Source organism: Rhinolophus hipposideros (genome assembly GCF_964194185.1).
Source record: "Rhinolophus hipposideros genome assembly, chromosome: X".
In the NCBI taxonomy this organism is placed as follows: Eukaryota; Metazoa; Chordata; class Mammalia; order Chiroptera; family Rhinolophidae; genus Rhinolophus; species Rhinolophus hipposideros.
Genome location: NC_138046.1, coordinates 111990840 through 112015793, shown reverse-complemented (window position 1 = coordinate 112015793; position 24954 = coordinate 111990840).

Here is a 24954-nt window from a genome sequence, read left to right as displayed (position 1 = left end):
TACTGTTTCTTTAAAACCATGTTTTACCACTAATTTCCCAAAGTACAATAAAAAGCCTAGAAGTGAAAATCTAGAATATACTGTAAAACAGACAGCTCAGTGGTAGTGAATTATTTCACATTTTAGGCACTGAAATTTTGGGGTATAATAAGTATGTAGTGCATTTCACTTAGATGCTTTTTCATTTTTAGGCAGCCCCACAAGCACCAAAGTACATTGGAATTCTAGTACTGTGATAGCTTTATGTTTGTAATGTTAAAAAGCATTACTAAATCATTTGGAAGGATATGGCCAAAGTGACTCTGTAGGCTCCAACTTGGTGGGGATGCTGTTACAGTACTTGTTAGTACTTTCCGTTTTTCAGAATGGTTGGAATCACGTAATGTGCCATACTTAGTATTAGTCTTAAGTAACATTCTATTATAGCAGTGTTTAAATGGTGTCATTTAGATGAAGTGTGTGCTACTATGCTATTTGTCTTAAACTAAATATTTAGGGCTGAATAGACTATTATAATTCCCCATTTCATGGTAGAGTTTGGTTCTTATGGTTTCTTGCTTATTGGGTTTTAAATACAATTTAAGTGCCATGGAAAAATTTGAATAATGTATTAATGATTGACATTTTTGTAGTCACTAACTTGTATTTGCTTGGGTTTCATTATTGTGTGATAAGTGTTTTTCCTTTCACCTGAAATGAAAGGAACTGTTTATTCTTTCACATTTCTTTCATTGGTAAAGGATTCTAAACTTGGCACATTTTAGCATGAAGTTAACAGTGAAGACTACTAGATAACTTTGTATTGGAGGAAAGTAATGACTAAATGATACGAATTTCACTGCTTTATAAGGAGCCTTTAGAATCAGCTTTTGCATTATAGGACCTTGTATTCCTGCTAAGATGACCACTTACATTTTATACAGAATTCATATGTGTGAATTGACATTCTTAGGATATTATATATAATTTGAATAAACCCTGGTGAAGTTTTTCCTCCCCTAAATGGTATATAATATAAACATGAAATGTGTAGTATGTGGATAAATTTATTAGATAGTTTATAGTATATGGATTTAGAGCACATTTCTTTTTGGCAAAGGATGAACTACTAATTTATTATTTTATCCTATTGGGTATAGGCAAAACAAATTCTTGTTTTGGTTGATCGAATACTAACACATCTCTGAGCTTAGAACTGAATTTAGAAATAATATAAATGGCCATTTTAACCTTGACCAGCCTGAAATAACTAACACACTTTTTAAAAAAGTAAGTGATTTTTCATACCTAGCAATTTGAGAGTCCAGTGTTAATGCAATATTTCTGGTGAGAAAGCCTTGTTAATAGAAGCACAAAGTGTGAAATGATGGTAAATGCTTCTATCATATTATTGTAGGTACTTGGACTGGTACAAACTTGATTCTGTTTTTTTGTTCAAGTTTAGGAGCTGTTAAAATATTGCTGTTAAGATACATTATCATTCTTTATTTCCTGGAATAAGAAAATAGTCAAATTCACTTTAAGTCTTCTCAACTAAATACATGTTATACAGCAAAGAAGATCAGGTGAATATGTTGTAGTAGACAAAATATTTAAATGGCATTAGAAGTAAACTCATCCAGTAATTGTTTGAATGGCTGTGGTAAGTAGAGAGTTAACAAAATTACTGTTATTTTTTCTTTAAGAAAAAAAAAATGATGCAAATCCTGCCTTGTATCAGGAAAGGCTTTGAAGCCATAATGGACATAAGTGTAAATTAAATGTATGTACAGTGCATTATATTACTCTGAAAACTGCTGAAATGGCATTTTAATCCTTAAAAATTATAAAATGGATGCATAAATACTAGAAAGAGTTTAAGAAACAAAGATAGATATCAGATAAAGGGATAGTGAAGGTAGAATAAATAGTAAAATCAAGGCCAAGTTAAAGTTGGAACCAAAACAATTTGAACCAGAAAGTCCTGCACCATTGCTAATGATGGATGAAATGTGGTTAAAGCAAAGAAGCAAGATAAAAAAAACATGCACATCTCACGGACAGTGTAAGTCTGATACTGAGCTAAGTTCTTTTGTGGGTGCTCATAAGATGGTCACGGTGTAATATAGGGTGGTGATACCTGATTGTGACAGCATGAGAGACTCAGCTAAAAACAGCGTTCTTTGCCTCCTTATTCCCACAAGCTTCTGATTCAGTAGGTTTGGGAGGATGGGTGGGGCTTAGTAATCTGCCCTTTCAGTAAGGATCCTAGGTGATCTCGAAGTAGCTGTCTGACAAATTTAGTCACTGGTCACTCAGTCTCTATTCTTGGTGGTCCACCATCCTTTCTGTATACAGCAATCAAGGTAATCATTTGAGAATGGAAATCGGCCTTCAAATGCTTTTGCATTGCACTTCATGTCCAATTCCTTTTTCATGCCTATCTACGATTAGTTTACTGGTGAATTTTCCAAAGTCGTCACCTACCATTCCTTCCTCACTCTGTGTATTCTAGCCATACAGCCTTTTCTTTGACCCTCAGACCACCAAGCTCATTCCTGCCTCTGCATTTCGTACTTGCTGTGTTTTCTGCCTGGACCGTCTTCCATCATCAAACGGCTGGCTCTCTCATGTCTCTGTTCAAATGCCTTTCTTGTTACTCTGTGGAAAATAGCACCACCCCCACCATCCCTCTGTATCTCCTAATCCTATTTTATTTTTCTTCATGATTCTAGTACTACCTGTTACATAAATTATTGCTTTCTTAGTTTCCTCCATGAGAATGTCATTTTCAAGAAAGGTGGGTCTTTGTACTGGTCCGTCAACGAAAGACAATGAGTGATACTCATTTCTTGCTGTTTGCTTCTTTTGTTTTTACATTTTCTTTTGCCCCGGGTGAAAAATTGGACCATCTCATGACTTTTCTCTATACAGTTAGATGATAGAAAGCCCTGTAGTTAGTAATTAAAATGTCCAGTCTGATGTGATGGTCAAACTTTGGAATTTATTTAAGGATGAGACTTTTCTCCACCTTCCTAGCTGTGGCTGGTGGAAAACTAGCAGTTGGGGGAAAATGTTGTGGTCAGCTTCTTGTATTACCCACATTTGCTTTTATTTCTCCTCCCCTATTTCAATAAGTGGAGGTCTTGATCCTCCAGAGTTGGAGTGCAAGGGATTGGGGCAGGAGAGGTGAAGAAAGTAGAAAAGGTCTTACTCGATTGATACCAGATGAAACTGGTTTAGTGCTTTCTGGGTCTGATTACAAGTTTTAAGAATTGATGTTTTTCATGGGCACTTTCATAGTTGATAAGAATTCCTTTATGCTCCAGATCTCTCCCTGTAGTTCCGTTGATGAAGATGAATTCATTCATCTCTTCTCCAGTTAGTTCCTTGTTTATTCTTCAGCCCTGAGAATCTGGTAATACCTACAGCTTTTCTCTACTGAGCTGTGCTTATCCCTCCAGGTGGTCCTCTGGGACAGGACCTAAGATGAACTCCACACTGGCTCCCTCTAGTGAGGGGCGATATCTGGCCCATGAGAAGCACTTCCTTTTTCCTAATAAACTCTGACTGAGCTGGCCAATCCCAGTATTACCAGCTCCCTCTCTTCCTCAGCTGTTAGAGAAACCAGTCAGCCTGTATCCTGCAACTTAGTATCCAGACAATAGTCTAGAGCAGGGGTGTCCAAACTTTTTTCAACGTTTTTTACCAAGGGCATATGTGGTAAAATACACAAACAGCCGGGCCACTCACTTGAAGTGAAGTGCGTATTGCCTCACCTGGTTTATTTAAGTAAACTAAATGTAATTTTGGAATTTGCTGCAGGCCAATTAACAATGGATTGTGGGCTGCAGTTGGCCCGCAGGCCGCAGTTTTGACACCCCTGGTCTAGAGTGTCACTAATGCTCCAGAGAGCATATGTTGAGCCCCCTCAATGGTCTCATTAAAGTGGCCTTCTCCTGAAAGGTAAAGTAGGTATCGTTCATCCCTTTTTCCAAGTGGGAGGTGGTAGTGGGACTCACAGCATAGCAGAATCCAGTGCCAGCCTAGGTTCTGATTGGTCAGTGCCCATGCCATACTGTTTGTTAAATATTTTTATTGTTAACTCTGGATCCATCTATTCTTGATTTTCAAATGGCTCAGGAACCACAGATGGGAAGATGCAATCTGCTTGGATTGTGTCTACAAAAACAATGGATGGGGAAGAAGGGGGTAATTAAATGGATAATTCAGAAAAAATGCCTCAGGTATTAGAATTTTCTTGGCAAAGTTTTATCTGAATCATTCTGAAAAGTGTCAGAATTTGGCACATCTCATAACAGTGCTAATAACATTATGCTGAATAAAGTAATACATTTTTTTCTTAGACAAAATAGACAATAGATAGATTTCATTTCCAATAGGAGGCACTCACTTGTATTTTAAGCATCTTTCAAGGTCAGACCTAGGTAAAAATGTGATATTGATGGGACTGGGATGAGGTGGGGATACAGAACCCCTTTTCCTCTGCTGAATGAAACTTAGTATTTTTTTAGTCATATGTTATCACACAATAGGAAAGAGAAGGTCTGCTTCATTGACCATTGTTTGCTGTGTTTTAACTTTTTCCTACTGTTTCACTTGGATTTTCTGTTTGGTTTATGTATGTGGGAGACTGATTGCAAAACTTTCCTCAGTTCTTAACCCTTCCTATATATACATCCTTTCAGTGTGTCTTCAGAGTTCCTCTTATCAAAAGGTGGAGTCTATTTTCATGCCCCCTTGAATATAGGCTGGCCTTGTGATGTGCTTTGGCCAATAGAACGTGGTAGAAGTGTCAATGTGTCAGTTCTGAGCCTAAAAGCTTTGTGTCCTTCCACTCCCAGAGCTCAGCCACCATGAGAATAAACTTGGCCTACCTTGCTGGAAGATGAGAAAATGAATTGAGGAGAGTTCATCTTTCCTATTTAAAGCCATCCTAGACCAGCCTAAAGTCAGCCAACCTCAAAATATGTGAGAGTGCCTATCCAAAATTAGCAGAGCTACTAACCCAACTCACACCTGACAGCAGACCCATGCAGGAGCTCATCTGAGACCCGAAGAACCATTCAGGTTCCCTGTCATTTTGTGAGCAATAATATAAATGCTTGTTGCTTCAAGTCATGGAGTTTTGGGATGCTTTCTTATACAGTGGTAGCTAACTCATATAAGCCATTTTTGCCCTCACTTCACCCCGATAGTCAAAGAATTACTCACTGTCCGGTTTTACAATTAAAATTTATTCTAATGTAAGGTATTTTTAAAAACATGAATTACAGACATCTGATGTTAAGACGCGGGGAAAGTTCACCTTCGAAAGAATTTAATACACTAAATATTTTCTTCAGGTTTTCTCATCTACACATATTCATTTCCCAGTTTCCTCATTAATATCCAAGTTATTAGGATGATTAACCTTCAATAACCTGCACAGACCTTCAACAAATTATGGAGAATTTGGCTTAAGTAGACACTGCATATGCTGCTGGTGTTTCCTAGAGTCTTGGTGATCAAATTACTGAAGACGATATGCAAAGTCTTGTGCTTATCAGCATAAAACCTTATTCCAGATTTTCTCTTCTGAATTGCTGTCTTGGGAGGTCCTAAATTTGTGGGAGCCGTTTGTGCAGTAGCTGAGCTACAGTGGCCTGCTCTTACCTTGAATATTTAGCTCTATGCTTTATGACTGACAGATCTGCATTCAGGGAGCATATAGAGCCATAGTTGCTTATTCTTTTTATCTTTGCATCCAAGGAGGCTCCAGTTAGCATGGGCTGCCTTGGAGGAAAACCATCCTTTGAACTCCATCCTTTCTTGGCTCCCAACAATCTGAAATGGCTTTCTAAATCGATGTCCTAAAACTTTCCTTTACCTGTTTAGTCCAGCCTTCCTCTCTCTGTTCTATTCTAATCACATATAAGCAAGCTATGAGCCCCCCAGCTCTGCATCAGCCCAGATGTCTGTCTCCAAGTCTGACATCACTTTGGATGCCTCTTGGCTGCATTTAAGACCGTGAGGAGGCAGTTGGGCAAATATCTGTTTTAGGGACAGATGTCTGCATAATCTTAGGTTTTCAGTTTAGAATATATACTTAAAAAAGTAACTAAAATACTGTTATTTTTTTATTAGGGAAAATAGCTTCAAAATAATTGTGTTTTAGTTTAAAAAAGCAATACATGACCAATTATTGAATATTTATACAACATAGGAAAGGATAAGTAAAAATTAAAATTATCTGTATTTCTATAGGTGATTTTTGGTATTCCTTTCATATGCATTTATATGGCACTCTGCAAAAAAAGTTTCCAACTTTTCACCTTTTCTACAATCTCTATCTTTTGTTAATAATTATTTAAATTAAATTTGTTAGAGGGTTGACTTTCAATTTTTATCTTTTAAAACCACATGACTTACTAACATTTGAATGTATAATGGCATTTGATATGTTTTCATTAAGGTTAAATATACATAAATTACTTATATTCTTAATGTAGTATCTATATGGTTGCTGAAAATTGAAAACATTAACTGTAATTTACCTCATACTTCGCCTAGGTTTCATTATAATCACCATACCCAGTTCTTTCTTTAGGGCACAGATAGAACATGTCCATAAGCCTGTGTATATTTATAGGGGAGAAGGAGCAAAGTAGTAGCCAACTCCAGAACAGATGCTTGGAGAAAGCACCTCACTCAGTCAGTATGATTACTATTAAGTGGATTTTATCACAAATGAATAATTACTAAATTCCTTTCTGTTTTATTTTTTCTTTCCTGATGCTGTTGACTTTGAAAGGGGCTAGCCACACATTAGGCCAGAGAGGAGTTGGGAGGGTGCACTGTTCTACAAAAAGTATCTGATGAAAATAAAACTACCTTTGTTATTTTAAAGTCTGTAAGTAAAGATTTTTATTTAATTTGAACATTACATTTCATTTTCTGCCTTGATATACTAGCAGCTCATAGTGGATATACTAGCAGCTCACAAGTATCATCTGGTTGACTTGCCTTGGCTATAATCCAGGCACCTGAACCCCAGTGAATCCATCACTGCATCATCACCTCCCACCCAGCGGACTCCTCTAGTGTTTCCTCTTTTGGTGAATGGCTCCTTGAGGCAACCAAATGTACAGGCCAGAACCCTGCTGGTCATTCTTTAGTACTCCATATTTCTCCCTCACTCCCAATTCCAGGAGTGCCAAAAAAATGTATGCACATGACTTGTATTCATCTTTTGTTATCAGTATATATTGAGTATTACAATTTTAATACAGTTTTCCTTTCTTAAAATGTGTATACGTTTTTGTGGCACCCTCTGTATTTCCTTGGTAACCAAGGTCTGTAGCTTCTACTTTACCATAGTATAGGTGCTCATCGCATCTCTGGGGGCTGCTGGAAGAGACGTTACTTTCCTTGAGTCTGGTCTCACAGCAGCCTCAATCATCCAACACAACTGCCAAGTAAGCCCTCTGACGTGTCAGTCTGTTTATGACACCAATGTACAGCTCTCACATTTGGGATCACTTCAAATTCCTTTGCTTCGCACAGAAAGGCCCTCATCTCTGGCCTGTCTCCCTCTCTGGCCTCATTTCCCACCTTTTTAATGTCCTTAAAAAAAGCAGTTTCCCCCTTTGTGTCTTCCCATACAGGTTTCCTTCTGCCAAATATTCCTTTCCTCGTTTTCTCTCCCACTTTTCCTTCTCTTTTCTGTTTTTCAAAATACATTCTTCAAACCTCAGCAGATACATCACTTCTTTCTAAAACTTTTCTCCAACTACGTGTATCATTTTGATGCCTCTGCACTGTGATTACAATATCATTTGCATAATTACATCATGCCAATTATTACAGTGTGTTTTAATTATTTCTTTAAATGCCTTTCTGTACCACTAGACTAGTGGATCTCAAAGTGTGGTCCCCTGACTAGCAGTTTCACTTTGACCTGGGAATATGTTAGAAATGCAAATTCTCAGGCCTTTCCCAGATCAGGAACTCTGGGGGTGGAGCCCAGCAATTTTGACCTGGGAATATGTTAGAAATGCAAATTCTCAGGCCTTTCCCAGATCAGGAACTCTGGGGGTGGAGCCCAGCAATTTGTATTGGGGGCACATCATTTACTGTCTTATGACAGGGGAAGACTGGCTGGCCAGAGTGTCCAATGCTAATAAACATGGGAATTATTGGAAGAAGACGCACGAATACTGCACAAGTACTGTCCTCCATGCCAGCTTTTCTTAAAGAGACTGGCAACATCAAGGAAGTCCAAAATGCCCAAAAGCATTTGAACACTTGTATTAATTTGCTACTGTAACTAATTACAACAAATTTAGTGGTTTAAAAAAACAATAAATTTATTATCTTACAGTTTTGGAGGTCAGAAGTCTAAAATGGGTCTCACTTGGCTAAAATCAAGGTCTTGCCATGGCTGAGTTCCTCCTGGAGACCCTAGGGGAGAATCTGTTTCCTTAGTTTTTCTAGATCATGAGGGCTACCTGCATTCCTTGGCTTGTGACCTCTTTTTCCATCTTTGTATAGAGCATATACAATATGTTATATATGTGGATTGAGGCTTGCAAAACAAGTTGTTTGCTAGGAGGGACAGGACTATGGCCGCACATGTGTGAGACTGATAAGAGTGAAGTAAAAGACATGTTTTTGTGTGAGTGGTCCAACTGGGCGCTCTGGCTAAGACCCTCTGCAAGGGGCAAGCTGCTGTGACTCTCCGAAGTTCTTCCTTGCAAGACCAGCTTGCCTCAGACCCGTCATGGGCCCAGTCACTTCTCCCAGACCAGGGACCTTTTCCATCCCAATTGACTCTGGGACTTGGTTCGTTATTAAATTCTATTCTCCTTTGTATAACCTTCTGTGCTTACCAGAGCATTGGCCTCTGGAGGGACATTGGCTTCCAAATAAAGCTGTGTTACTCCATCTGACCCTGTGTGCCGAGATTTTCTTCCCCACTCGCCTCACGAGTACCACACAGGGACGTAGGGCCCTAATGTCCCCTTGACTTTCTGGAAGAGACTGAAATGGGGTGATTGCCCTTACAGGCACTCACAACAATCTTTAAAGCCAGCAATGACTGGTTGAATCTTTCTCGTGATAGTATCTCTCTGGTTCTGACTTTCCTGCCTCCCTCTTCCCCATTTAAACACCTATGTCATTACATTGGGTCCACCTGGATAACCCAAGGTAATCTCCTTACTTTAAGGTCCCCTGACTTGCAACCTTAAGTCCATGTTGCTATGTAACACACCCTACTCAGTTATGTTATTGAGATTAAGGATTTTGGGATTAGGACATGGGCATTTTGGGGATGGAGGCAGTATTCTACTTACCACAGCATTTACTCTTGACTTCTGGAGATTTAAATAAAATTGATATTGCCTTTTGCCTTATTTCATGGGCTCTTTGGAGAGATCTAGACGTCCCTGTTTTCATTGTCATTTATTGTGAAGAAAGTAGTTTGAAAATTTTGTGGTGATTTAGAACATTTTATTGAAAAAGAGGAACCCCCCAAGATTTATAGTTCTGAATGTAAAATCTAAACTTCACTCAAGGTTACCCAAGAAAACATGTCTCAGATGGCAACTAGAGACCATGAGATCTATGAAAACAATTGTGTCCATATGTTAAAAATAAATCAGCTTAAATATTAAAAAATAATAATAATGTGTTACCAAATAATATATCTTTGGAGAAGGGGTGGGTGAATACTTTGAAAAATTTTTTCAAGAGCCTAGTTTTAGATTAAGCTTGCTAGGTCTTTCATTATTGTTGTCCCTTTTCATCTATAGTAAAGGCCAGAGATGTGCTTTAAAAAGTCCCTTATGGCTACTAATTTGTGCTTTCTAATCCCCTCCCCTTCACCCTTATCCCCACCCCCCTCCAATCTAGCAACTCTCAGGTTTTTCTCTATATCTCTGAGACTATTTCTGTTTAGTTTGCTTTTTTATTCTGTTCTTTAGATTCTACATATAAGTGAGATCATATGGTATTCATCTTTCTCTGTCTGACTTATTTCACTTAACATAATGTTCTCTAAGTCCATCCATATTATTGCAAATGGTAAGATTTCATTCTTCTTTATGGTGCATAATACTCATTGTATAAATGTACCACAGTTTGTTAATCCAGTTGTCTACCGATGGGCATTTCAGTTGTTTCCATGTGATGTGAAAGACAGTTTGGGGAATATAATCAATAATGTAAAGATTTTGTAGGGTGTCAGATGGGCACTTGTCTTATTAGGGAGACCATTCCATAGACTGTGTAGATGCCTGACCACTGCACTGTAAACCCGAAGCTAAAGCTGAATAGTATTTCATGTCAACTATAACTAAATATATGTGGTCACAGGATATGGAGTACACATAGGGAATAGAGTCACTGGAACTGTAACAGCTATATACGATGTCAGAGGGGTAGTAGATTGGGGGAGGGAGTTATCACTTTGTGAGGGGTGTAAATGTCTAACTATTAACATTGTTTTGTACACCTGAAACTAATAAAAAAAGTCCCTTATGTTTAAGAGCCCAGGGTGATTGCTCACATCTGCCTCTCATCTGTCTTCTGAACCCCATCATCCAGAGCACTGTGGTCATTGGATGCGTTGTTACCTTACTGGCTTTCCCCTCTCCATGCGTCTTGGGTGTTGCGGCTCTGTTGAATTCTCAGTGTTCTTCAGTCTACCTTCACCCATGAAGATGTTTGGTCAGCTCCAGTTCCATACTTCCCAGTTGAGAGCGATCCCTGTTCCATTTTTGTGTCTAATCCTGGCTTCCAGAATTTTGTTCGTATTAGAAGCATTGGGTCCCCAGTTTCCAAAGAGGATGTTCACCTCTTCAGTTCCTTAAGTAAAGTAAGTGTAAGACACACAGAACTTTCAAATGGCTATATCTTAACAGCTCTTAACTTCAGCTGCTGCCTCCTGAGAGCTGAGAGCGGTCTGATTAATGGGGAGACCCTTGCAGGCAACTTTCAAACCTTAACATTTCTATTCTCGCCTGAAATTAGAGAGGTCTGAAAAACCCCTGCAGACACGTTGTAGGAGGCTTTGCCTTGCAGAGATTTGGCAGAAGGTATTATAAAACCCATTTACACTGCAGAATAGTTATAACCTTCATGGCTTTCATTTGTATAGATCTGTGCACTAGCAAATAGTGATGGAAATGGAGCTGTAAAAATGCATTTGAAGAAGGCTGTGAATTTTACATACTGAACTTTGATAAGGTACCGTTTGGAAACTGAGAATACTTCTCAAGTGCAATATATATCACCTCTGATATGAGGGCAGGGTGAATCCAGCATGAACCGGCTTGGACCTGCATTGGGCAGTACAGAAATATATGTGTGAACAACGTGCCAGTGACATGATGAGAGAGAAGAATTACAACCGAAAAAGGCTTGCTATCTTTAATTATCCATCATCACTGGTTTTATCCATTTCCTAATGAAAAAGGAATGGTAGTTAAACCGGAATCTCTCTGAATCTCTCTGTGACTGTGCATGTGCAACATCTGTAGTTGCCTGTTTATATTAGGTTGGTGCAAAAGTAATTGCGGTGTTTGCAATTATTTTTAACCTTTTAAACCGCAATTACTTTTGCACCAACCTAATAGAATATGCTTAAATTAATTATTAACCATGCTGAGTTTATCCTTTACTGTGAATTCAATCCTTAAATTTTTAAATATCTTTACAAATCCCGAATTGAAAACTCCTTTCAGCTTTTGTTCAGGAGAACAGTATATACTAGGTAAGACCTACCTGACATTTCTAGTCACCATCTTAACATCAAAATGGAAAGACCTGGTAAACAGCACCTGTAGCCATTGAATCAGCCAGAACAAAATTTCCTTCAGTTTAAGTGTGTTGGAGATAGCAAGGATGGTGATTCTTTAACTGAAGGAAGAGAAGTGAGAAAATTACCTGGCCAATCTAAGCACAAAACCCCTAATTCTTTGCCTGAGATGACTTTTCTTTTAGGGTAGTATGTTGTTTTGTTCTGATCTCGGATGACTTTTTGGCTTTACTCGGTGTGTGTTGTTAGAACCACACATGATCGCCCAAATCGTTATACCGTTTCCCTGAAAATAAGACCTAACCGGAAAATAAACCCTAGTATGATTTTTCAGGATGACATCCCCTGAACATAAGCCCTAATGCGTCTTTTGGAGCAAAAATGAATATAAGCCCCGGTCTTATTTTCAGGGAAACACGGTACTTGCAGTTGATGAGCCATGCTTATGGATTCACTCTGGAAGTAGAATATATCTGTAATACCCACACAATGACTACCTAACCACATAGGAAATACTACCTTGAATTAGACTGTTGGACCACCCTGTGATACAGAAACAGAATAGGAGAGTGGTATAAGAGAACATTGATTTTCCACATTCCTATGGCCCTTTAATAAAGGGGGTTTGTAGGATGTGTTTTCTTTTAACAGACCAGCTTTTATCCCCTTCCTTCATGCATCTGCCTTAGAGAAGAAGTTCATGCTTCTTAAAAATAACTTTGTTCCCTCCCAGGCTCCAAATAGAAACTTTTAAAGCAAATAATGTATGATATTTGCTTTGAGGGATATTTATCATAGAAGTTACTAATTTACACTTTAATTCAAGTGCCCTCTCAGCACTGAAAGGAGGTTATTTTCTCCAAAAGGTCCCAGCAGTTTCCTGTTTTAAAGAAATTGAAAAGAAATATATTGCTTTCAGCAGCCCCCAAATCAATACAGTTTCATTTATAGATGGGACTGAGTTTCTTCTGTTTCCTATGTGGGCTGAAGAACGGTGCTGACCAGAAGTTCTGTATGATCATCATATTTAGACAGAAGCCATTGTGCTGTGGGGTATGAATTATTGTGGCTCTTCTCTTCCACTCTAGATTAAAGTGACCAATCCTGTACACACCAAACAGTAATGATGGCCTCTCATCCATCCATCTCGAGCAATTTCCCCACAGAATAGATTTAGGACCAGACTATTTAAACATCAAAACATATTCCTTTTTTTTAAATTAAATTTATTGGGGTGACAATTGTTAGTAAATTTACATAGATTTCAGGTGTACAATTCTGTATTACATCATCTATAACTCCCATTGTGTGTTCACCACCCAGAGTCAGTTCTCCTTCCATCACCATATATTGGATCCCCCTTACCCTCATCTCCCACCCCCCAAAAACATATTCCTTTTTCTTCACCTTTTAAAAAACAACATGGAGAGAACCTTAAGGCATTGCCACTCGGTGCTTTTTGGAATAGAATAGTGTATGATACATATGGCTATAAGCTATAAAGTCCTTGATAGGGTACCGATGGTTGAATTCTATTCCTGTGTCCCTCAATATATAATGGTGGCTTATACAGAAAACTATCTCAGTATATGCCAATTAAATAAATCAATAATTTCACATGCCAATGCTATAAAGCATGTCCACTTGTTTTTGGACTTGACACGTAGATTTTTGGTGCTTAGAGAAGGACCTTGATTCTCTTGTATAATTTCCATTTCTCTGCTGCAGTTCTCAAAATTGCTTTTTATCTCTTTGAATTCAGTGAGCATATTTATTTTAAGGAGTTTTTCTGGTAACTCCAACATCTTCCCTAGTTATTCCATTTTTATTTTTATTTTCCTGCTGGTCTTAATTCATGTTGTCATGTCTCCAGCCTGTCTTCTTTTGTTTGCGTGTTGAACATTGTATTTGAAAAATTGTTTGTAAAAATAATTTGAGGCCCAAGATTATGCTATTTTCCTTCAGAAAGGATTTCTATTTGCTTCTGCCAGATGCCCAGAGACACTAACCATCTTGATCACCTCTATCCAATTTCAGGAGAATAGAAGGTGACCTGTAGTTCCTGCAGTAGGCCATATACTTTCAGTTCACTCTAATTTTAGGGTACAGACCATTAGAGATACAACCCAAAGTGAGGAATGTTGACCTGTACTCCCCTTCCCCACCTGCACTTTCTTGGTGGCTCCTAGATGCCAATGTCTGTTCCTTTAGCTACAGTATGTTGACTGAATTATTGCTTAGCTTCTTAGTCTCTCAGGTGTCCCCTCCAGGACCATCAAACACTGCCAGGAGTAGAGACTCTAAACACAAGGTTCATTACTCAGGGCATTCATTCTCCCCTGGATCTTATCCAGGTAATGCTTCTCTATCTTGTTCACATTGTGAGGCCTTTAGGCAGGGCAGATTAAAAAAAATTTTGTCGTGCTTTTCTAGTGGTTCTTAATGGGAGAGTGTGTCCAAATTACCTAATCTGTCATCAACAGAAGCAGAAGTCAACTCATCTTATTTTGGGTTTAGTTACTTGTTTTCTATCTTTAGAAACATCCTTTATTGTTTTGTCAGTTTTATTTCTTTTGTGAGTCTATTCTTATCATTTGAAATGTTCATATATTTGTTTTGGTGGCTAGCTTTATAATTATAAGTTCATAAAATGCTTTTCATCTTCTATTTTTTCAGAAAGTATCTGTTAATCTTTTATTTTTGAGGCATAATAAATTGTACACTTCTTTTCTCACCCCAATCTATCACTCAATTAGAGTTGATTGCATTATATTTCTTAGTGTTTATCATAACACTGTATTTCTGCTATTCAATTTTTTATCATTTAATTTTTCAGTTTAAAAAAGTAGCATTGGACATACAGCTATTAAAAAAGGACAGAATTAAATATAGAAGGTGCCACAAAAATGTATACACATTTTAAGAAAGGCAAACTGTAAAATTGTAATACTCAATATATACCAATAACAAAAGATGAATACAAATCACATTTGACTTCTGCAATTGCAAGAGGTGCTCAAAGTGATTACAATCAGCATCCAGACACTTCTGATTATGGTGAACTACTGCTTGAACAACATTGACCAAAGTGTCCACTTGTATACATTTTTGTGGCAGCCCTGATACTACATATGTGGATTAGAAGAAAAACAATAAATTGGAAGAATGCTTTGAAGTAAAATATTACTTTTTTTTAAATGGTAATCAGGGGGATGTTTGTATTATTATCCTCCTATGTGGTTTCAAATTTTTTTTTTATTTTATTGGGAAATATTGGGGAACAATATGTTACCCCAGGGCCCATCAGCTCCAAGTCGTTGTCCTTCAATCTAGTTGTGGAGGGTGAAGCTCAGTTCTTAGTCCAGTTGCCGTTTTCCATCTTCAGTTGCACGGGGCGCAGCCCACCATCCCATCTGGGAATTGAACCAACAACCTTGTTGCTGAGAGCTCACACTCTAACCAACTAAGCCATCTGACCACCCAAATACTACTTTTTAAGGTCTAATTTTTATACTACATAAATGGCCAATTTCATTCTCTTAGTATGATTATGGATTTATCTATTTCTCCTCGTAGTTCTGCCAATTTTTACTTTACATATTTCAAAGATATGTTATTGAGTTCATATTGTTATGGACTTTTAATATATTTCTAGTACATTAACACCTTTATTGTTACAAAATACCTTTCTTAATCTCAAATACTGCTTTTTCCTTCAAATCTAGTTTTTCTGATATTAGTACAGTAATACTAATTTTCTTTTGATTATCATTTAGATGGAATATTTTTTTTACGTAACATTGATTTCAACCTTTTTGTATCCTTGTATTTAAGATGTTTCCCTTAAAAGACTCAAATGGAATCAGAAATGAAAGAAGAGAAGTTAAACCAGACACACAAAATACAAAGGATTTTAAAAGAATACTATGAAGGGGATGAGTCATCAAAATGGCGGCGTGACGTGAGCTTCTGGAAATCTCCCCTAGAATTTACAACAAACTGAACAACTATAACTCCACAAAGGACTCCCTGCACAGCAGACAGGCAAGACAAAGAAGCTCACTACTGAATTCACCTAAAGGTGGGCAAATTGTGCAAGTAGGGGAAGAGGGAAGGGAGAAATGCAGAGACGGAGCCGCGCGCACGCAGACCTAGCTCAGCGCTCCTAGCTCGCTGCATCCCAGAACTACCGCAGCTGCAGGAGACGAAAGAACTCGGACTGCTAGGGCTCCGTTTAAGGCCCACAGGGCTGAGGGGACAGCACATAACACTGCTGAACCCAACACTAACGGCAGAGACCTCAGAGCAAATACTGAGGGAAGAAGGCTGAAAACGGTGGTTTAAGCCCTCATAGCCACAGAGAACGGAAGCCTTAGACACTGAGACTAGCCACCCCCTCCCTACCCTCCCAGAGCTCGCCCTGCCCCTACCTGTCCTGTGTTGGAAGCAGAACAGTAGCAGTATCAGATCAAAAGAACAGAATATTTGCAGTTCTGAGAACTGTGATCCTCACACACAGATTCACAGCCCAACTAGTTCCGGCAAAGGGGAAGGATCTGTGGAAGCAGGACTGGCTATAGTGGTGGTGGTCGCCGCCATTGCTCTGGGCCACCTCTCACAACTCACCCCGCCCATGGCCCCACCTATCTGGGCGAATCCCTGCAGGAGTAAACAGAACTGCTGAAACAGGGGCTCTGAATCTGGTGCAGAAAGAGCTTTGGAATTTCAAAAGCTCTCCGCATTCCCACAGGGACGTCGTGCCCTATAACCCAGGCAAACTGTTAACAGAGGAGAAGCCCACCTTCCAGGGAATCCCCCCATTGTGTGAGAAGCTGGAATAGTGCAGAGAAAACATAACACTACCGTGTGAGAGAGAAAAAGGGGCTGCAGTCTGAGAGAAAATAAAACATTCTACTAACACATAATGGAAAACAAAAGAAAGACCTCTTCCTATCGAACTGTTGCAGAACCCACTCCAGCAGATGTCTAGGAAGAGAAATAATAAATCAGTAGTTGCCATGAATAACCAAGGCAAGAAGACAGCTCAGAAAGTGAAAAGTCTCCAGAAAAGGAACTTAAAGATATGGAAATATGTGACTTAAATGACAGAGAATTCAAGATTGCAGTTCTGAAAAAACTCAACAAGATGCAAGAAAATCCAGAAAGGCAGTTTAATGAACTCAGAAACACAATAAAAAAACAACATGAGCATTTTACCAAAGAGATTGACATTTTGAAAAAGAACCAAATACAATTTGTGGAGATGAAGAACTCAACAGAAGAATTAAGAATAAAATAGCCAGCTTAGATAGTAGAGTTGACAAGATGGAGGAAAAAATCAGTGACATCGAAGATAGAAAACTGGAAATTACAGAGATGGAAGAAGAAAGAGACTTGTGTCTTAAAAGAAATGAAAGAACTCTACAAGAACTTTCTGACTCTATCAGAAAGAGCAATATAGGAATAATGGGCATACCAGAAGGAGAAGAAAGAGAGATGGGAACAGAGAATAGAGTCAAACAAATTGTTGATGAGAACTTCCCAAACTTGTGGAAAGAACAGGATCCTCGAATCCAAGAAGCAAATAGAACACCTAATTACCTCAACCCAACAGGCCTTCTCCAAGGCACATTGTATTGAAGCTGTCAAAAATCAACGACAAAGAAAGAATTCTCCAGGCACCAGGGAAAAGAAGACGGTAACCTATAAAGGAAAGCCCATTAGATTATAATCAGATTTTTCAGCAGAAACTCTACAAGCCAGGAGGGAGTGGAACCAAATATTCAAACTATTGAAAGAGAGAAATCATGAGCCAAGAATAAAATATCCAGCAAAGATATTTTTTAGATATGAAGGAGGAATACTCTTCCAGACACACAGAAGCTGAGGGAATTTTCTAATACACGACCTGCACTACAAGAAATACTAAAGGAGGCTATTCGACCACCATCAACAGGGACAATTTGTGGCAACCAAAACAGAAAAAGGGGGAGAGTAAAGGCCTGAATGTGACTATGGGAATGGAGAAAGTAAGCGTGCTGAAGAAAATGGAATACTCTATCAAACTTTCTTTTACATAAACTTAATGGTAACCACTCAAAAACAATCCAGAATTAAAATATATACTGTATTAAAAGAAGAAACAGAGAGAAACATCATAGAATACCACCACACAGAAATCATAGACAACAACAAAAAGGCAAAGAAACCATGGAGACACAACCTTACCGGAAGACTAAATATAGAATGATAGGAAATCCTCACATATCAATAATTAACCTAAATATAAATGGACTGAACTCACCAATAAAAAGGCACAGCATAGCAGATTGGATCAATAAACTATTCCAACCATATGCTGTCTCCAAGAGACACGTCTCAGCTACAAGGACAAGCATAGACTCGAAGTGAAAGGGTAGAAATTGACACTCCAAGCAAATGGTACTCAGAGAAAATCAGGTGTAGCCATAATGATAACATATGAAACAGACTTCAGGGTGAAAAAGATAACAAGAGACAAAGATGGACATTTTGTAATGGTAAATGGAACTATACAACAAGAAGACATAACAATCGTCAATATTTATGCCTCCAATCAGGGAGCACCAAAATATACCAAGCAACTACTAACAGAACTAAAGGGAGAAATTGACCAAAACACAATTATACTAGGGGACTTAAAGACATCATTGACAGCTATGGATAGATCATCCAAACAGAAAATAAATAATGAAATAGCAGCCCTAAATGGCACATTATATGAAATGGACATAATTGACATATATACAGCACTTCATCCTAAAACATCAGACTATACATTTTTTTTCTATTGTACATGGAACATTCTCAAGGACAGTCTATGTATTGGGACATAAAACTAACCTCAGCAAATTTAAGAAGATTGAAATCATACCAAGCATATGCTGTGATCACAGGGCTTTGAAATTGGATATCAACTGCAAAAGAAAGCAGGAAAACCCACAAATACATGGAGATTAAACAACATACTTTTACAGAACTACCAGGTCAAAGAAGAAATTAGAGGAGAAATCAAAAGATACATAGAAACAAATCAGAATCAAAATACGTCCTACGAAAATTTTTGGGATGCAGCAAAAGCAGTTTTAAGAGGGAAATTTATATCACATTACAGGCCTATCTCAAGAAACAAGAAATAAAACCACATAAATATGGACAGATAATTATTGACAAAGAAGCTAAAAACATACAATGGAAGAAAGACAGCCTCTTTAATAAATGATGCTGGGAGAATTGGATAGCCTCGTGCAGAAGAATGAAACTGGACTGCTATCTGTCACCATGTACCAAAATTAATTCAAAGTGGATCAAAGACTTAAGCATAAGACCTGACACAATAAACTGCATAGAAGAAAACATAGGTACTAAACTTATGGACCTTGGGTTCAAAGAGCATTTTATGAATTTGACTCCAAAGGCAATGGAAGTAAATGCTAAAATAAACGAATGGGATTATATGAAACTTAAAAGCTTCTGTACAGCAAAAGAAACCATCGACAAAATAAAGAGGCAACCAACTGAATGGGAGAAGATTTTTGCAAACAGTGCCTCTGATAAGGGGCTAATATCCAAAATATACAAGGAACTCATGAAGCTCAACAACAAAAGAACAAACAACCCAATTGAAAAATGGGCAGAGGACCTGAAGAGACATTTCTCCAAAGAGGACTTACAAATGGCAAATAGACATATTAAAAAGTGCTCAATATCACTAATCATCAGAGAAATGCAAATAAAAACGACAATGAGATATCATCTCACCCCAGTCAGAATGCCTATCATCAACAAGAGAAATAGTAACAAGTGTGGAGAAAAAGGAACCCTCATACACTATTGGTGGGAATGCAGACTGGTGCAGCCATTATGGAAGGCAGTGTGGAGGTTCCTCAAAAAATTACGAATAGAATTACCATATGACCCAGCAATCCCTCTCCTGGGTATCTACCCAAAAAATGTGAAAACATTTATACATAAAGACACGTGTGCTCCAATGTTAATTGCAGCTTTGTTTACGGTGGCCAAGACATGGAAACAACCAAAATGTCCTTCGATAGATGAATGGATAAAGAAGTTGTGGTATATATACACAATGGAATACTATTCGGCAGTAAGAAAAGATGATGTAGGAACATTTGTGACAACATGGATGGATCTTGAGAGTATAATGCTAAGCGAAATAAGTCAGACAGAAAAAGCAGAGAACCCTATGATTTCACTGATATGTGTTATATAAACCAAAAACAACAAAAGAACAAGACAAACAAATGAGAAACAAAAACTCATAGAAACAGACAATAGTTTAGTGGTTACCAGAGGGTAAGAGGGGTGGGGGGAGGGAGGTGAGGGTAAGGGGGATCAAATATATGGTGATGGAAGGAGAACTGACTCTCGGTGGTGAACACACAATGGGATTTATAGATGATGTAATACAGAATTGTACCCCTGAAATCTATGTAATTTCACTAACAGTTGCCACCCCAATAAATTAAAATTAAAATAAGAAAAATCCCAAATAAATAATCTCACGTTACACCTTAAAGAACTGGAAAAAGAAGAAGAAATGAAACCCAAGGTCAGCAGAAGAAAAGAAACAATGAAAATCAGAGCAGAAGTAAATGAAATAGAGAACAGAAAGACAACAGAAAAAAATTAATGTGAAAAGGAGCTGGTTCTTTGAAAAGATTAACAAAATTGACAGACCCTTGGCTAGACTCACTAAGATAACAAGAGAGAAGACACTTATTAACAAAATCAGAAATGAAAAAGGGGAAATTATCACGGACACCACAGAAATACAAAGGATCATCCAAAATACTATGAAGGACTATATGCCACCAAATTCAATAACCTAGAAGAAATGGACAAGTTCTCAGAAACATATAGCCTTCCTGGGCTGAACTATGAAGAACTAGAAAATCTAAACAGACTGATTACCAGTAAGGAAATTGATTCAGTCATTCAAAACCTTCCCAAAAGCAAAAGTCCGGGACCAGATGGCTTCACTAGTGAATTCTACCAAACCTTCAAAGAGGATCTAATACCAATCCTGCTCAAACTCTTCCAAAAAATCGAAGAAGAGACAGTGCTCCCTAACTCATTTTATGAGACCAACATTACCCTGATACCAAAACCTGGTAAGGACAACACAAAAAAAGAGAACTACAGAGCACTATTTCTGATGAATACAGATGCAAAAATCCTAAACAAAATTCTAGCAAATCGAATGCGAGAATGCATTAAAAAGATTACTCATCACTACCAAGTGGGGCTCATCCCCTGGGCACAAGGATGGTTCAACATCCGCAAATCCATCAATGTGATACAGCACATAAACAAAATAAAGGACAAATATCATATGATTATATCAATTGATGCAGAAAAAGCATTTGACAAGATACAACATCCATTTATGATTAAAACACTTAATAAAATAGGTATAGAAGGAAAATAACATAATAAATGCCATCTATGACAAGCCCTCAGCTAATCTCATAGTTAATGGTGAAAAACTGAAGCCCTTTGCTCTATGTTTAGGAACTTGACAGGGCTGTCCCCTATCACCTCTGCTTTTAACATAGTGTTGGAAGTCCTTGCCAGAGCAATCAGGCAAGAGAGAGAAATGAAAGGCATCGAAATTGTGAACAAAGAAGTTAAATTGTCACTCTTTGCCCATGATATGATGCTGTATATAGAAAACCCTAAAGACTCCACCAAAAAGTTATTAGAATATCACCGGGTACAAAATCAATGTACAAAAGTCTGTTGCATTCCTGAATACTAACAATGAAATCTCAGAAAAAGAAATAAAAACAATTCCTTTTGCAATTGCAGCAAAAAGAATAAAATACCTAGGAATAAACTTAGACATTTTTAAAAGAAATTGAAGAAGGACTGACTCGGTGGTGAACACACAATGGGATTTATAGATGATGTAATATAGAATTATATACCTGAAATGTATGTAACTTTACTAACTGTTGTCACCCCAATAAACTTTAATAAATAAAAAGAACTCTATGAAGTACTATAGGCCACCAAATTCGATGACCTAGAAGAAGTAGACAAATTCTTAGAAATATATAGCTTTTCTAGATTGAACCATGAAGAACTGGAAAACCTAAATAGACCAGTCACTAGTAAGGAAATTCAAATAGTAAAGGTCTAGGACTAGATAGCTTCACTAGTGAGTCTACGAAACATTCAAAAAAGATTTAATACCCATCCTTCTCCAACTCTTCCAAAACATTGAAGAGGAGGGAATACTTTCTAACTGATTTTATGAGTCCAACATTACCCTGATACCAAAACCAGGCAAGGACAAAACAAAAATATAAAATTACAGGTCAATATCTCTGATAAACATAGATGCAAAAATCCTAACAAAATACTAAGAAATCAAATACAACGATACATTAAAAGGGCTATATGTCATTATCAAGTGGGGTTCATTCCAGGGAAGCAAGAATGAGTCAACATCTGCAAGTCAATCAATGTGATACACATTATTAAAATAAACAATTAAAATCATGATCGTATCAATAGATGCAGAAAAAGCATTTGACAAAATACAACATCAATTTATGATAAAATCCTCAATAAAATGGTTATAGAAGGAGAATACCTCTATTTAATAAAGGTATTTGATAAACCTTCAGCTAATATCATACTCAATGGTGAAAAACTAAAAGGTTTTCCTCTAAGATCAGGACCAAGACCAGGAGGCCCCGTGACTACTGTTATTCAGCATAGTACTGGAAGTCCCAGCTGGAGCAATTAGGCATGAAAAGGAGATAAAAGGCATTTAAAGTAAGAATGAAGAAGTAAAGTTGTCACAATTTGCAGATGACATGATTCTATATATGGAAAAACATGAAGACTCCACCAAAGGTCTATTAGAAACAATAAACAAAGTTTTTTGTACAGTAAAGTACAAAATCAATATACAAAAATCTTGCATTCCTGTATATGAACAACAAACTATCAGAAAGAGAAATAAAAAACAATCCCATTTGCAATTGCAACAAAAATGATGAAATACCTAGGAATAAACTTAACAAAGTAGATGAAGCACCCATACACTGAAAATTATAAGACATTGTTGAAAAAAATTAAAGACACAAAGATATTCTGTGCTCCTGGATTTGAAAAATTAACATTTAAAGAATAGCCATATTACATAAGACAATATACAAATTTAATGCAATCCCCATCAAAATCCCCATGGCATTTTTTTCTCAGAAATAGATCCAAAATCCTCAAATTTATGTGGAACCACAAAAGACCTCGAAAAGCCAAAACAACCCTGAGAAAAAATAACCAAGTCAAAGGTATCACACTCCCTGAGTTCAAACTATCACAAAGCTACAAGAATCAAAACAATATGGTATTGGCAGAAAAACACACACAGAGACCAGTGGAACAGAATTGATAGCCCAGAATTAAACCCACACATATATTGGCAATTAATTCTTGACAAAGTTGCTGAAAACTTACAATGGAGAGAGGAGTCTCTTCAATAAATGATGTTGGGAAAACGGGAATGCCACATGCAAAAGAATGAAGCTAGACTGCTTATACCATACACAAAAATTAACTCAAAGTGGATTAAGGCCTTGAATATAAGAACCGAAACAATGAAACATAGGAGAAAACATAGGAATTAAACTTGTGGACTTTGGTCTCAGAGGGATTTTTGTGAACTTGACTCCAAAGGCCAGGGAAGTAAAAGAAAATATAAATGAATGGGACTACATTACACTAAGACTTTTGCACATCAAAAGAAACCATCAGCAAACCAAAAGGGTAACCAACTGAATGGGAAAAGATATTTGCAAACGATACCTTCAATAAGGGGCTAATATCCAAAATATATGAAGAACTCCTAAAACTCAACCAAAAAAAGCAAACAATCCAATTAAAAGATGGGCAGAGGACCTGAATAGACAATTCTCCAAAGAGGACATACAGAAGGTCAACAGATATATGAAAAGATGCTCAACATCACTAGTTATAAGAGAAACGCAAATCAAAACCACATTGAGATACCACCTCACACCTATTAGAATGACTATCATCAACAAGACAAGAAATAGCAAGTATTGGAGAGAATGTGGAGAAAAAGGAACGCTCATACACTATTGGTAGGAATGTAAATTGGTACAGCCACTATGGAAAACAGTATGGCGGTTCCTCAAAAAATTAAGAATAGAATTACCAGCAATTCCTCTTCTAGGTATCTACCTGGAAAAATTGAGAATGTTTATTTGTAAAGATATACTTGTATGCACCCCTATGTTCATTGCAGCTTTATTCACAGTGGCTAAGACATGGATGGAATCAGCCTAAGTGGCCTTTGACAGATGATTCGATAAAGAAGATGTGCTACATGTATACAATGGAATATTACTCAACCATAAAAAATGATGAAATATCACCATTCGTGACAACATGGACGAATCTTGAGAGTATTATGCTAAGTGAAATGAGTCAGACAGAAAAGGACAAGAACTGTATGTTTTTACTCATACGTGGGATATAAAACAAAAAGCATCAAAGGAACAAACATACAAACAAAAACCCCCAGACTCGTGGATATAGACAATAGAATGATGATTACCAGAGGGGAAGAGGGGCTGCGGAGAGGACGAAGAGGGTAAAATAAAGGAGGTCAAAAACAAGGTGATGGAAGGAGACTAGACTTTGGGTAGGGAGCACACAATAGAGTATACAGATTTCATATTACAAAGTTGTACACCTCAAATGTATATAATGTTATTAACTATTGTTACTCCAATAAATTTAATAAAAAAGATATTTCTCTTACAGGCATCATATACTTGGGATTTGATTTTTTAATCCACTAAGACAAAATATGTTTAATGCAATTACTGATATATTTGAGTTTACATTCTTCCATATTACTATATGTTTTCTACCTGTTTTGTGATCTTTTTTCTCTCCTTTCTTACCTTCCTTTGGATAATCAATATTTTTTATTATTCACTTTCTGCTCTCAATTAGCTTTTTAATTAAACATCATTTTCCTTTTCATTTAGTGGTACCCAAGAGACTATAGAATGCTTCCTTAATTTATTAGTTTAATAAAAGTTTTTACT